General features: G+C 44.2%; 1 long non-coding RNA gene across 1 annotated transcript in view; it reads right to left on the bottom strand.

The window, feature by feature from the left end:
* Positions 1–12205, bottom strand: part of LOC146396532 (uncharacterized) — a 213513-nt gene extending 201308 nt beyond the window's left edge. The window contains exon 1 of the long non-coding RNA XR_014827373.1: positions 12072–12205. This is a non-coding gene — a long non-coding RNA (uncharacterized LOC146396532). The remainder of the gene's footprint in view (positions 1–12071) is intronic.
* Between the last annotated feature and the right edge of the window lie 258 nt (positions 12206–12463).

The following is a 12463-nucleotide window of genomic DNA, read 5'->3' as shown; positions in this document are numbered from 1 at the left end:
CCCTACACCCCTAAAATGGGGATAATGGGTGTAGCTGGGGTGAGAATTAAGTGAGACCCTGCAGGTGCAGGGTGCCCAGGTAGCAGAGCACCAGGTACAAGGTAAATCCTCAAATACTGAAATACTTATTAATATTATTCATTACCTATCATTGTTACTCTAGTGTTATTACTATAAGACTACTATTACTGTATTACTATATTATTGTATTTATACACTGGGCTGCAGTTTGGCCATTCTATATACTTGTCTTGAAAGAAGAAGTTCCTTTGGTTAGAACCAGAACTTTTTGATTTTTTAACTCTTAAAAGTATATCCAAGGGGAGTTTCCTGGTGGCTTGGTGGGTTAAGGACCTGGCATTGTCCTGCTGTGGCTGTGGTTACTGCTGTGGTGCAGGTTTGAGCCCTGGCCTGGGAACTTCTGCATGCCACAGGTGTGGCCAAAATTTTTTTTTTTTACAGTTCTCATTGTAAGAGTAAAAAAAAAGTTATCCAAGGGCCTCAAGTGTTTCTGCTTATGTGCAATTTACTCCCATGCCACTGAACTTCACCCCATTGAAATGTATCTGGCTAAAATACCTCTGAGAGCAGAGCATTCAGATAAAGACTCAAGACTGCTAGCCTGAAAGATTCCTGCCAGCTTCCTGTAGGAAAGAAAAGCCAGACTCCTCAAGGATACCCCAAAAGGCTATGTGGCCCAGGAGGCCCGGACTGAGAGGCAGGTGGCCTGGGTTTGATTCCGGTTCTGCCTTGAACTCCTATATGAACTCAGCGGGACACTCATCTGAGTGTGCACTCAGCTGGCCACAAGGAGGTCAGTGAGTTTGCATCTCTGTGGTTCCTTCAGCTGTGACCACCTGGTGCCACTTCTTCCTCATCTGTTGGAAGGTTCTGGTACTTGCACAGATGCACAGATCTTAGGAAGGAGAACCAAGAATTTGTCAACCAAAGGCCCCTCAAGGAGGGGACATGGATTTGCAAAATTAGACCTCTGACTTGGACTCTCAGCTCAGCCACTGCCCCCACATGACCTTGGCAAGTTACTCCTTATTCCTCCCCCAGGGGTCTGCATATAACATTCAGGGAAGGGCCCATGACTTTCAACCTCCATTTTCAACTGGAGTCCCAGCCAGATGCCTTGCAGAGAGAGAGGTGGCCGGAGGTGTGCGTCAGCTCAAGGTCACCAGGGGCCATGTCAGGAAGGGAAAAGTGCCCAAAACTGCTTGATCTCAGGCTGCAGTCAGCAGGCACGCCCACCCTTCCTTCCTGGGGCCCTTCTCCAGCTGAGCTAGACCATGGCATGCTCTGCAAGGGCTCTGGATAACCTAAGACTAGGTTTGTGCCCAAGTCCATTGCTCTCTAGCTGTGTGACATTGATCCAATGACCTCTCGTTGTGCCGGGGTTCAGATCTTCAGTCTTCATGTTGCTTTCTTCTTTTTCCTAATCAGGAGAACCCATATGTTCTGCCTGCCGTCAAAGCTGCATGTCAGAAGTTTAAACTGTGAACCAAGCACCACAGCATCAAGAATAAATACTCTACTCTAGTATTCACTGCAGCACTAGTCACAGTACTTAAGACTTGAAAACAACACAGAAGTCCATCAGCAGGTGAATGGATAAAGAAAGTGTGGTACATGTATACAATGGAGTAAGACTCAGCTATAAAAAAGAATGAAATAATGCCACTGGCCGCAACATGGATGGATCTAGAGAAGATCATACTAAGTGAAGTAAATCAGAAAGAGAAAGAACTAAATGTCTGTCAACAGAGGAATGGATAAAGAAGATGTGGTACATATATGCAGTGGAATACTACTCAGCCATAAAAAAGAATGAATTAATGCCATTGGCAGTAATATGGATGGACCTAGAGATGACCATATTAAGTGAAGTAAGTCAGACAAAGACAAATATCACATGTCACTTATATATGGAATGTAAAAAAAAAAGATACAAATGAATTTATTTACAAAACAGAAAAAAAGACTCACAGACCTTGAAAACAAACTTATGGTTACCAAAGGAGACAGGGTTGGCGGAATAGATAGGAGTTTGGGATTACCCTATGCACACTACCATATATAAAATAGATAACCAACAAGGAAGGACCTAGTGTATAGCACAGGGAATTATATTCAGTATCTTGTAATAGCTATGATGGAAAAGAACCTAAAAAAGAATGGAGAGACATATGTATAACTGAACCACTTTGCTGTATACCTAAAACTAACACAACACTATAAATTAACTATATTTAAATTTTTTTAAAAAGGATAATTTGTCTCCAGGAATCACAGTCATAGTGGCCGTATTTGACCCTGTCTGATATTGGAGACACAGTCACAGACCCAAGACCCCAGTGACCCCCCGACCTTGCCCTGAGGGGGCCTGATGGAGAAGGGCGGGTGGGAGGAGCCAGGAGAGGAGGAGGAGGAAGCCCGGGGCTCTGTTTCCTGAGGGAGCGAAGCACAGACCCATCCGGGCTCATCCCAAGATTTCTCTACATGACGCAAAATCCATTCCAGAATGTTAGTTCTTCATTAGCGATGCCAAAGACAGAAATGAACAAAAGGCCTAATTAATATTGAAATCGGAGTGATGTTGATGGGAACAAAAGGTTGGCGACGCAGCCGTATCTATCCTGTGGCCAGCAGGAAATATACGTGCAACACGTCTCCAATTAGAATGGAACAATAAAAGTCCAAATTACCAGCATAAAGAAGGACAAAATTAGGCAATAACATCCAAACTGCCTGACAACTTATTCTTAGCCTGGCTCCTGGTGATGGACGAAGGGAAGGAAATGCATGCCCAGAAATAGAAGAACAGTGCTTTCGGTAGGAATTTTCGCCAAGCATCGCTCAAAGAGAAAGAAACGGGCTTAACCCTCTTTTGGATTTCGCTGCATCTCCTTCTAATAAAATTAGACTCCGTCTGAGGGTTTCTCCGGCAGCCTGCTGGAGCCCACAGTGGACAAGGCCCTTTTGAGATAAGTCGGCGCAGAGGGACGGTGCTGAACCCACTTCATCCACGCTGTGGGGTCCCCGCAGGGTCCTCAGTCCCACCCCCACCCGGGGCTGGGGCTCCGCCTTCATTAGGTTCACCTGCTTCTGCGGCGCAGGACCCACGGGGAAGGTGAGACCGAGGCCCCCCCCACCCCCGGAGGCCGCGTTTGCACATCTCTTTCTACAGGATGACTTGCCCACGTTGAACAGTTCAAAATCCTGCTAAAAAATCTGGATTTTCGGAAACCTCTGTCTTTAATTGTCTTTAAATGAAAGAAGAAACAGGAAGGGACTGTTTGTCCACAACTCAGTTGGGCCTCAGTTTCCCGAGCTGTAAAATGGGGACAATACTACCTACTCGGGGGGTGGAGGGGGTGCTGGGTTGTTTGGATGCTTCAATGTGTTTAAAACCAGTGGGACAGAGTCAGGCTCAGGGTGCCCCTGGGCTGTGGCTGTGGTTGTGGTTTCTTCTAACAGACCCTGGGACAGTGAGACCTGGATCTGCCCTCAAGGGGCCAAGCTACCACCTGTACAGAGACATACAACATGATGAGTCCCTAGTGTGTCCATTCATCCAGGGGACAGAAGCACAGAGGTGAGGACCCCCAGGGCAGGTGCAGAATGGCAGGAAGGAGGTGGCTACTGACAGGAGGGATGCCTGAGCCAAAGGAGGACAAAGGAGGTTTCTCCAGGTGCAGGGAGTGAGGGAGGGATGTGGGGGCCAGAGGACAGTACAGGCACAGGAAAAAGATGCACAAAGCCTCCACGTGTTTGGGGACCCACGGGGCGCCCAGTGCTCTTGGGATCTGGGGAGATGGAAATTTCCCTGAGGAATCAACTCCCCTCATGCTCTCGTGCCTAGACCATGTGCTTCAGCCTAAACTGATGCCACCTTCAGCCCCACAAGTGGACATGTGTCCCCAGGCCAGACCAGGGCACACATGCTATTCTATGGCCACAGAAATACAGGAGTAAGAACGGACACTACATCCAACTCCATTGAAACCTGGGATCTTGTTGGAAGTGTTCAAGAAAAGAAGCTTCATTTTTCTGGACTTGAATAGGAAATAACATAAATCTCCAGGTATTGGAGGCCTATGTATAGAAAGAGTCCATCTGAGAATAAATACAAGTTATTGGAACTAAAGGATGGAGAGAAAGCAAATTCTAATGAGCTTCTGAGCCAAATGGGTTTGTCACCACTCTGGCCTCTTTTAGTTACTTGAGCCAATATGCTTCCTTTACTGGCTCAAGCAAGTGAGATTTGAACTTCTGCTACTTATGAACAAAGAAAATGCCCAAAATATAACTAGGGAGGGAATTCAAGTTACACCTGCCAGACCCCATGGGCTGACACAACGGTCCAACCCACCCGTCTGGATAGTAACTTTTTTTTGTTTCTTTTTAGGGCCACACCTGCAGCATAGGGAAATTTCCAGGCTAGGGGTCGAATCAGAGCTGCAGCTACTGGCACACACCACAGCCACAGCAACACCAGATCCGAGCTGCATCCTTAACGCACCGAGCGAGGCCAGGTATTGAACCTGCATCCTCACGGACAGTATATTGGGTTCTTAACCTGCTGAATCACAACAGGAACTCCTAGGTAATGATATTTTTAGCTCAGTGAGTACAGTTCATGTCTCTCTAGAGCAGCAATGCTAAGAGGTATATTCCCTATAATATTATAACTCTCAAGATTCAACCTTGAGGAAGACTTAGTCACCCAGCCTTCTGGCAGCTGCTCAGAATTAACCCAGGAAATTCAACTGATCTCTCAAAGCTCATATTTTCTCCAGAGGTACATGGGATTCTGTTTAGGAAACATGCAATTCCTATAAGCTGCAGGGAAATTTTGATTTCCCACTGACAGCACATCCATCAGAAGATTCTGCCTTCAGGGTAGGCAGGCAAGTTTGAAAATGCTTCCTGGCATTGGGGGCAGTGGGCTATGCAAAACAGGAGAGGTTTAGCATGTGATGGCCCTTTTATTAGTCCTTTAATGTTATTTATTTATTTATTTATCAGTCCTTTTATTAGTCTTTTAGTTTATTTTATTGTATTAGTCTTTTATTGACCTTTTAAGTTATTTTATTTATTTTATTAGTCCTTTAACTTTATTTTTTACTTTATTTATTAGGCCTTTTATTAGTCTTTTTAGTTATTTATTTTATTTTATTTTGCTAGTCCTTTTATTAGTTTTATTTATTTTATTTATTTTATTTTATTAGTCTTTTATTGGTCTTTTAATTTCTTTTATTTATTTTATTAGTCCTTTATTTTATTTTTTAATTTTATTTATTAGTCCTTTTATTAGTCTTTTAATTTTATTAATTTAATTTAATTTATTTTATTTGGCTAGTTCTTTTATTAGTCTTGTATTTTATTTTATTTTATTAGTCTTTTAAGTTATTTGATTTATTTGATTTTGTTAGTCCTTTATTGCTCTTTTAATTTATTTTATTTATTTTATTAGTCCTTTTATTAGCTCTTTAATTTTATTAATTTTATTTTATTTTGTTAGCCCTTTTATGTATCCTTTTCTTAGTCCTTTAATTTGTTTATTTTTATTTATTTACTTTTATTTATTTTATTAATCCTTTTGCATCTCATTGCTGCTAGTCCAGCTGATACTAGAGCCAAGGAACTGAATTATTGCAGGAATAAGATGGAAGGTGCCATCCTTGAGGCCCACCTGGTTGTATTTTTATTTCTCTCCAGGGGCGAAGTGTTCATTCCCTAGAGCCTTCTGGGGTCCTGGCAACCACAGTGCATTGACAGACAATACCATTTTTAATCACATAAAAACAAGAGTCCAACAGCATGAGCTAAGGAGAACGACACTCAAAAATTATAACATACAATGAAATAGATAACCAACAAGGACCTACTGTAGAGCACAGGAGACTATACTCCATCTCTTATAATAGTCTTTTGAGGAAAAGAATCTGAAAAAGAACAGATATGTGTATGTGTAAATGAATCACTCTGCTGTATACCTGAAACCAATACAAGACTGTAAACAAACTAGACGCCAATAAAATAAATTTTAAAAATAAAATATAAAAAAAAATTACAACATAATCATGCTCAAAAGTGGTATTTTCCTTGGAGTTCCCTGGTGGCTTAGCCGGATAAGGATCCAGGGTTGTCACTGCTGTAGTGCAGGCTTGATTCCTTGACTAGGAACTTCTAAATGCTGTGGGTGCAGCCCCCAAAAAATGTTCTTTTCTATCCTTTCTCTGAAGACTTTCAAAGAAACATGACAAAAATAGGAAAACATACCTTCCTGGAGCTATGGGATTTTAAAAATTGGAAAAAGTACACTACCAAGGGATTTCTTTGATGGCTAAGTTATAGGAATAGCATTTGGCTATGGTTTCATGAGGACCTCCCCCTAAGCATGTCCTGTAAAATTACAAGAAATGGCAATTCAGCGATGGCCAGAGGCTAAGACTGCAGGCTCTGATGCCAGCCTGTTCACATGGGAAATCTGGTCACCAGCTGGGTGAACTTGGGTCACATCAGTAACCCCTCTCTGCCTCCATCCCTTATCTGTAGAATATGACTAGTTGTATTACCTCCCTCAAAGGCTGGGTGTGAGGATTAAATGGGCAAAGGCCATTCCTTTTCATTAACTACACTTGTAAGCTCCTAAGAGTGGAAACCACATCCGCTACATCTTTGTATCTCCCACAACTCTCTGCACGTTTCTGTCCATATTATATATGCTCAATGAGAGTTTCTAGAATAAAAGCATTTCCTATGAACAAAGGAAGACTTGGATCACAGGCTCTAAGGACTCAGGTCCAAATCTATATCCAATGTCAAGACTTTGGACACAAGGCCCTTCCATCTCTCTTTGAAGATTGTCATTGACCAGATGTTCACTAGTGATAGTCCAACAGGACTGGGTGGCCACTCTTGATCTGGTTTATTTCATCTCCGGATCACTCTACCATGTATTCATTCACATGTTCAACAAACATTCATTGGATGCCATATGTGTCCTGGGCACTATGCCAGCTCATGGGACCCATGATTAGTAAAGGGACTAGACGCTGTGGGTCCTTCAGTCAAGTAGAGATTAAACTATATAGTTATGGATAAAGATATAGATAGGATACAGCATAGATGTAGATATGCTATGAACTGATAGCATTGGGTGACCCCTTCACAAGCATTTTCTTATTTTACCCTCCCCTCAAATTTCACATTAGGACTATATCACACACCATTTTAACCATTTTCTCCTATGCCTGTGGAAGTTCCCCGGCCAGGGACTGAATCCAAGCCACAGCTGTGACTTACACCACAGCCACAGCAACACTTGATCCCTAACCCATTGCATCGGGCCAGGGGTCAAACCCACCCCTCACAGCAACTGGAGCTGCTGCAGCTGAATTCTTAACTCCCTGTGTCATTGTGGGAACTCCACCATTTTAACGATTTTAACCATTTAAGGATAAGTTAATTATTTGTGTTCAGAATAAGCGTAGATTTCCATCTAACAACACATCCATCCAAAGATATGGAGGGACGATTAAAATAAAGAAGCGGAAATTCAGATGCAACCGGAGATTCTCATATTAAGTGAAGTAAGTCAGAAAGAGAAAGACAAACACTACGTGATATCACTTATATGTGGCACAAATGTGGCACAAATGAACCTATCTATAAAACAGAAACGGACTCACAGACATGGAGAACAGACTTGTGGTTGCCAAGGGGGAGGGGGAGGGAGTGGGAGGGACAGGGAGTTTGGGGTTAATAGATGCAAACTATTACATTTGGAATAGATAAGCAGTGAGATCTGCTGTACAGCACAGGGAACTCTATCCAATCTCTTGTGATAGAACATAATGGAAGATAACTTGAGAAAACGAGTGAATATATATGTCTCACTGGATCACTTTGCTGTACAGCAGAAATTGGCACAACAATGTAAATCGACTGTACTTTAATTTTTTTAAGTTAAAAAAAAAAAAAGAAGCAGAGGCGTTCCCGCCATGGCTCAGTGGTTAACGAATCCTACTAGGAACCATGAGGTTGCGGGTTCGATCCCTGGCCTTGCTCAGGTGGGTTAAGGATCTGGTGTTGCCGTGAGCTGTGGTGTAGGTCGCAGATGCGGCTCGGATCCCGCGTTGCTGTGGCTGTGGTGTAGGCCAGCAGCTACACTCCGATTCGACCCCTAGCCTGGGAACCTCCATATGCCACGGGTATATGGCAAAAAGACAAAAATTAATTAATTAATTAATTAATTAATTAATTTAAAAAAGAAGCAGAAAATCAGTTTATCTTCATCTTCTCCAAAACCTCACCAATGACTTCGCTCAGCGCCACCTATAATAGTACACCTCACCCATCTATGGCCAATAGGAAATCTGCCCATGGATCCAATGCAAGAAATTTAAAATAAAAGCAAAATGAAAACAAAAAACTCTCCAACTGTCCTTGGAATTTCTATAAGCTCAGGTGTTCTTTAAAGGACTCTCGAGGAATGTTTTGGCTATGGGTAGCTCTGCCTTATAGGCTCGTGTTAGAACTGATCTCTGCTCATCGCTCCATTGCACTATTACCCTCCCATTTTACAGGTGAGAAAACTGGGTTCAGGGAAATTCAGTTATTTTCCTCAGGTCAAACAGAGAAGAAGATGGAACCAGGATTTGAACCAACATCATTTGTCTGAAAGCATAACCAAGGAATTCACTCCCTCAACATCCTTTTTCTTTATAGGGAGCTAAAAATGGTTGCTTTTTAATGTTCGTTGTTGGAATCCAAAATGCACAAGTCTACTCCACATTCCAGAGGCCGGTCCTTGAAAGACTCAAAAAGAGCTGTCATGTCTCCCTCTTCACCTCTCCCTGGGCCTTTTCTTCTCATCACCAGGCTAAACACACACTCCCTTCAATTATTTCTCCTGTGGTTTGGTTTCAAGGGCCCTCAGCCCCTCAGATGCTCTTCGACAGAATCCAATCCAATCTCCAGTGTTCCTCTCATGCCTAGAAACGCACAGAATTCTCCATCAGAGGGACCAAGTGACATCTAGCATTTGTGACTTATGGAGACCAGGAGACAAGAAATAGCTCACTTTCCACTGAAATCTACTATCAGAAAACCAGCAGCACATGTGCAATGAGAAAATGCAAACGTCCCTCGGCCTCCACGTGGGAGACGAGAGGGAGGGGTGGAGACTGCGGTCCTCTGGAGGCACAGCCTCATCACAGGGGCATCCGCTGGTCACTTCCAGGGAGGGGGGTCACAGGAAGCAGTGTGGGCCCAGGGCTACTTGATCTTGTGCCTTTCCTAAGAAGCTGGAAATTTCCAGATTTCTACATGATTTGCCAATTTTTACACAATGGCAGCAAATTTGATAAACACACATACACACACTCACACACACACACACTTCTGAACCAGGTGCAGCCTGCAGTCTGCCTGCATGTGATCTCTGTTCTAAGTCCACACACTCATTAATGCCAACAAACATCATCACTGCGGCAGCCTCTTCAAGCAGGTTGTTCCACGGGGAATTATAGCCATTACCTTGTAATAAATTTTAGTGGAGTGTAATCTGTAACCGGATCCCTATACTGTACACCTGAAACTAATATAATATTTTAAATCAACTCTATTTCATTTAAAGAAATGGTGGGTTCATTAGAGTTCACTCTGAACAAAAGTGCCAAGGTTTCTCTCTCTCGTGTGGACACACACACACACACACACACGCCTGTGTATGCACATTAATAATATGGATCCTCTACATGTTTTTTTTAACATAGAAGTAGCTGTTCATTGAAAATGTGACAAGCAGCCCTTCCAGTCTAACCAAGTTTCCAGCCCTTCAAAATCCTTTATGTCCTCAAGCTCAGTTCCCCGAAGTCATACGGTCCCACGTGAAAGAAGCCCATTTGTATATCACCACGTCCTAAATTCATACCTCTGACCTCACCGACATCACGGTCCTAACGCTCAGAATTTCCATCAAGTGACCGTATTTGATGAAACCTGCAAGACTTTCCCTGGGGAACCACAGAGTGTTCTCTGCACCGTGAAGAAGTGACTGGGCGACAACCCCACATCCCAGGGGGCCTCTCCCTGGGGTGTGTATGAATGAACAGCCACGTGTTTGGTCAGCCCCTGTGGGATGCCGAGGCCAGCAACAGCTCTGTGGACAGCATTGTACATCCTAGAGTTGTAGCCAAAGGTCTGGCACATATTAACTTGAGAGCCGTGATTAAAGCATCCCAGCCAGTGAGTGAACCCACTCCACTGACCCAGGCCCACGATTTGCAACAGAGCCCTGGGCTCCCCTAGCAATGTCCTCAGGCAGCTCTGAGCTTGGTGATCTGCATGCTCTGCTTCGCTAAGATCAGGCCAAAATTTGCTAGAAGAAGAGGCCATGAAAGTGACAGCTGAGCAAATTAAAAAAAAAAAAAAACAAAAAAAACTACTGTCTTGCAAAACAATTTCTCTCAGGCTGGGCAGGGGCTGCCTTTGGTATATTCCTGGGAAGGGGAGACAATCAAGTGCAAGGCAAGAGTGGGATCCATGACCTTGGCCTTGCCTCTGTAAGGTAGAGTTCTCCAGGACAGCAGAGCTGCCCCCCGCCCTCCAGAGGGCCCACACCAGTCTCTGCAGAGAGAAATCACACAGGCAGAATCACCCAGATATGGTCACTAAACACTGTTATTGTAATGATGAGTGAGAAAGATAACGGGCATTGTCAAAGGCAACCATGGGAAATAAATCATCAACATAGTTTTGTTTCTGAGCAGATGATCAGCTCTGACTTGGCTCAGATCTTCCTAGACTCTGAATATAGAAAGCTTCAGATCTGTTTAATCAAACCTGTCTGCAGAGTCCAGGGCCTGCCAGGAGCCCCAGGGCAAGGCTGTGTGTGCTTTGAAGCCAGTCCACCGTCTGTCTCCAGGGGAGAATTAGCATTCCAAACCCAGGAAGCAGGCTATGCCAAATTTGGGTTTCCTAAGGATTAATTTTTTTTTTAATTAGGCCTCACAGACACATCAATTCTTCCTCATGGAGACCATCGCTGGCTTAAGGCACAGCCTCCGGAGGATCACAAGAAGGAGGAAGTAGCCCCTCCACATCTTGCCCACCCCAGGGACAACCTGAAGGCTCTTCTGTTGGCCGCCAGAGTTCTTCAGACGGGGACCAAGTTTCATTTAACCTCTGAACACCAGCCGCCAGAGCGGAAAGAAGGCAGGACTCAGCGCTACAGTGTTTCTAAAATGAATGAAGACATAGGACCTGGGGGCTCCCTTAGCAACTTAAAGGAGAAAGGATCCTTCTAAAGACTGAAGTCCCTTCCCCCTGACCTCTCTGCTGCAGAAGGAAACTGCCAACCAGTGTTCCAAGAAAAAATAAGCAGACACTCTAAATTCAGTGATTCAAACAGACCCCTGCAAAGATTTGAATTCGGGCTGGTTCCTGGCTGAATTTGGAATCGTAAATGCAGCTAATTGCAATGGAGAATGGGGCACAAATATCCAAGACCAGATTTCCCAAACTGTGAGCAGTGTCCCACTGGTGCCCATGTTAAGTTAGGGACACCTGGATGAAATTTTGAAAAGTTAATAGTCATTATTTTAATGTATAGTAAGTAAAAATTAGTACATCAGGCTTGTGGACTTTAGTGCCTTCTAATAAGACTTTAAGGTTGAAAAAGTGAGGCATTTAAAGAAGCTCTTTTGAGTAAATTACATTATTTGGCACAGGAAGTTGGCAAAAAAATGAGACAATGGCAGGTAAATTGCTAAAGTGAAGAAAACACTGTCCGATAAGGAAAAGAAGGGGAAGGTAATTGTTTCTGCTCAAGATCAAGGCTGGGGACCCCCATCTAGGAGGAAGAAAGCCGTGCAGCGAGAGAAGCCCTGTCTGAGTCCCAGAATGCATCGCGCACTTCCTCCTCTACCATCCTCAGCATCCTCATCCCGGCCTCAGCGGTTCAGGGCCTGGGGTGCTCAGAATAGCTCCCAGGACAGCGGAAGCGGAAGGACAGGAACGAATGCCTGGGGATCTGGAGGGAAAGCTCACGGTACCTTGACGACGTTTTCATCCGCAGACCTGCATTCCACAGCCTCTCACAGGGTCACCACCAAACCATCCTCTTGAACCGCCACAACCTTGACCTGACCCAAAACAGCCTTTCCAGGGAGAACAGCCGTGTTCAGAACCTCCGTATCCGGAGTGGGAGACCAGAGGGGCCTCGTCGCAGGCACCCACACCTGGGAGCGCCGGGAGGCTATCAGGCTGCCTCAAGCTTGCTGGTCAGCTGGAGGTCATGGCTTCTCGGTGACCTCTTCCAGCACAACTCATTCAATTGCATGTAAGTTTCCTGTGTGGATTGGAAAGCTGTTAACCTTTCCGGCTCAGCATCCTTCTCCTTGCTATATCACTCCAGTCAGTATCTCTCCTCCTCCTTTTAATAACA

Source organism: Sus scrofa, chromosome 14 (assembly GCF_054392235.1).
Source record: "Sus scrofa isolate SSC_HxYL_T2T_F1_AM1 chromosome 14, Sscrofa_HxYL_maternal_Yorkshire_Landrace_v2.0, whole genome shotgun sequence".
NCBI classification, from domain to species: domain Eukaryota; kingdom Metazoa; phylum Chordata; class Mammalia; order Artiodactyla; family Suidae; genus Sus; species Sus scrofa.
Note: the sequence above shows the minus strand (reverse complement) of the source record. Positions and strands in the feature narration are given on the sequence as shown.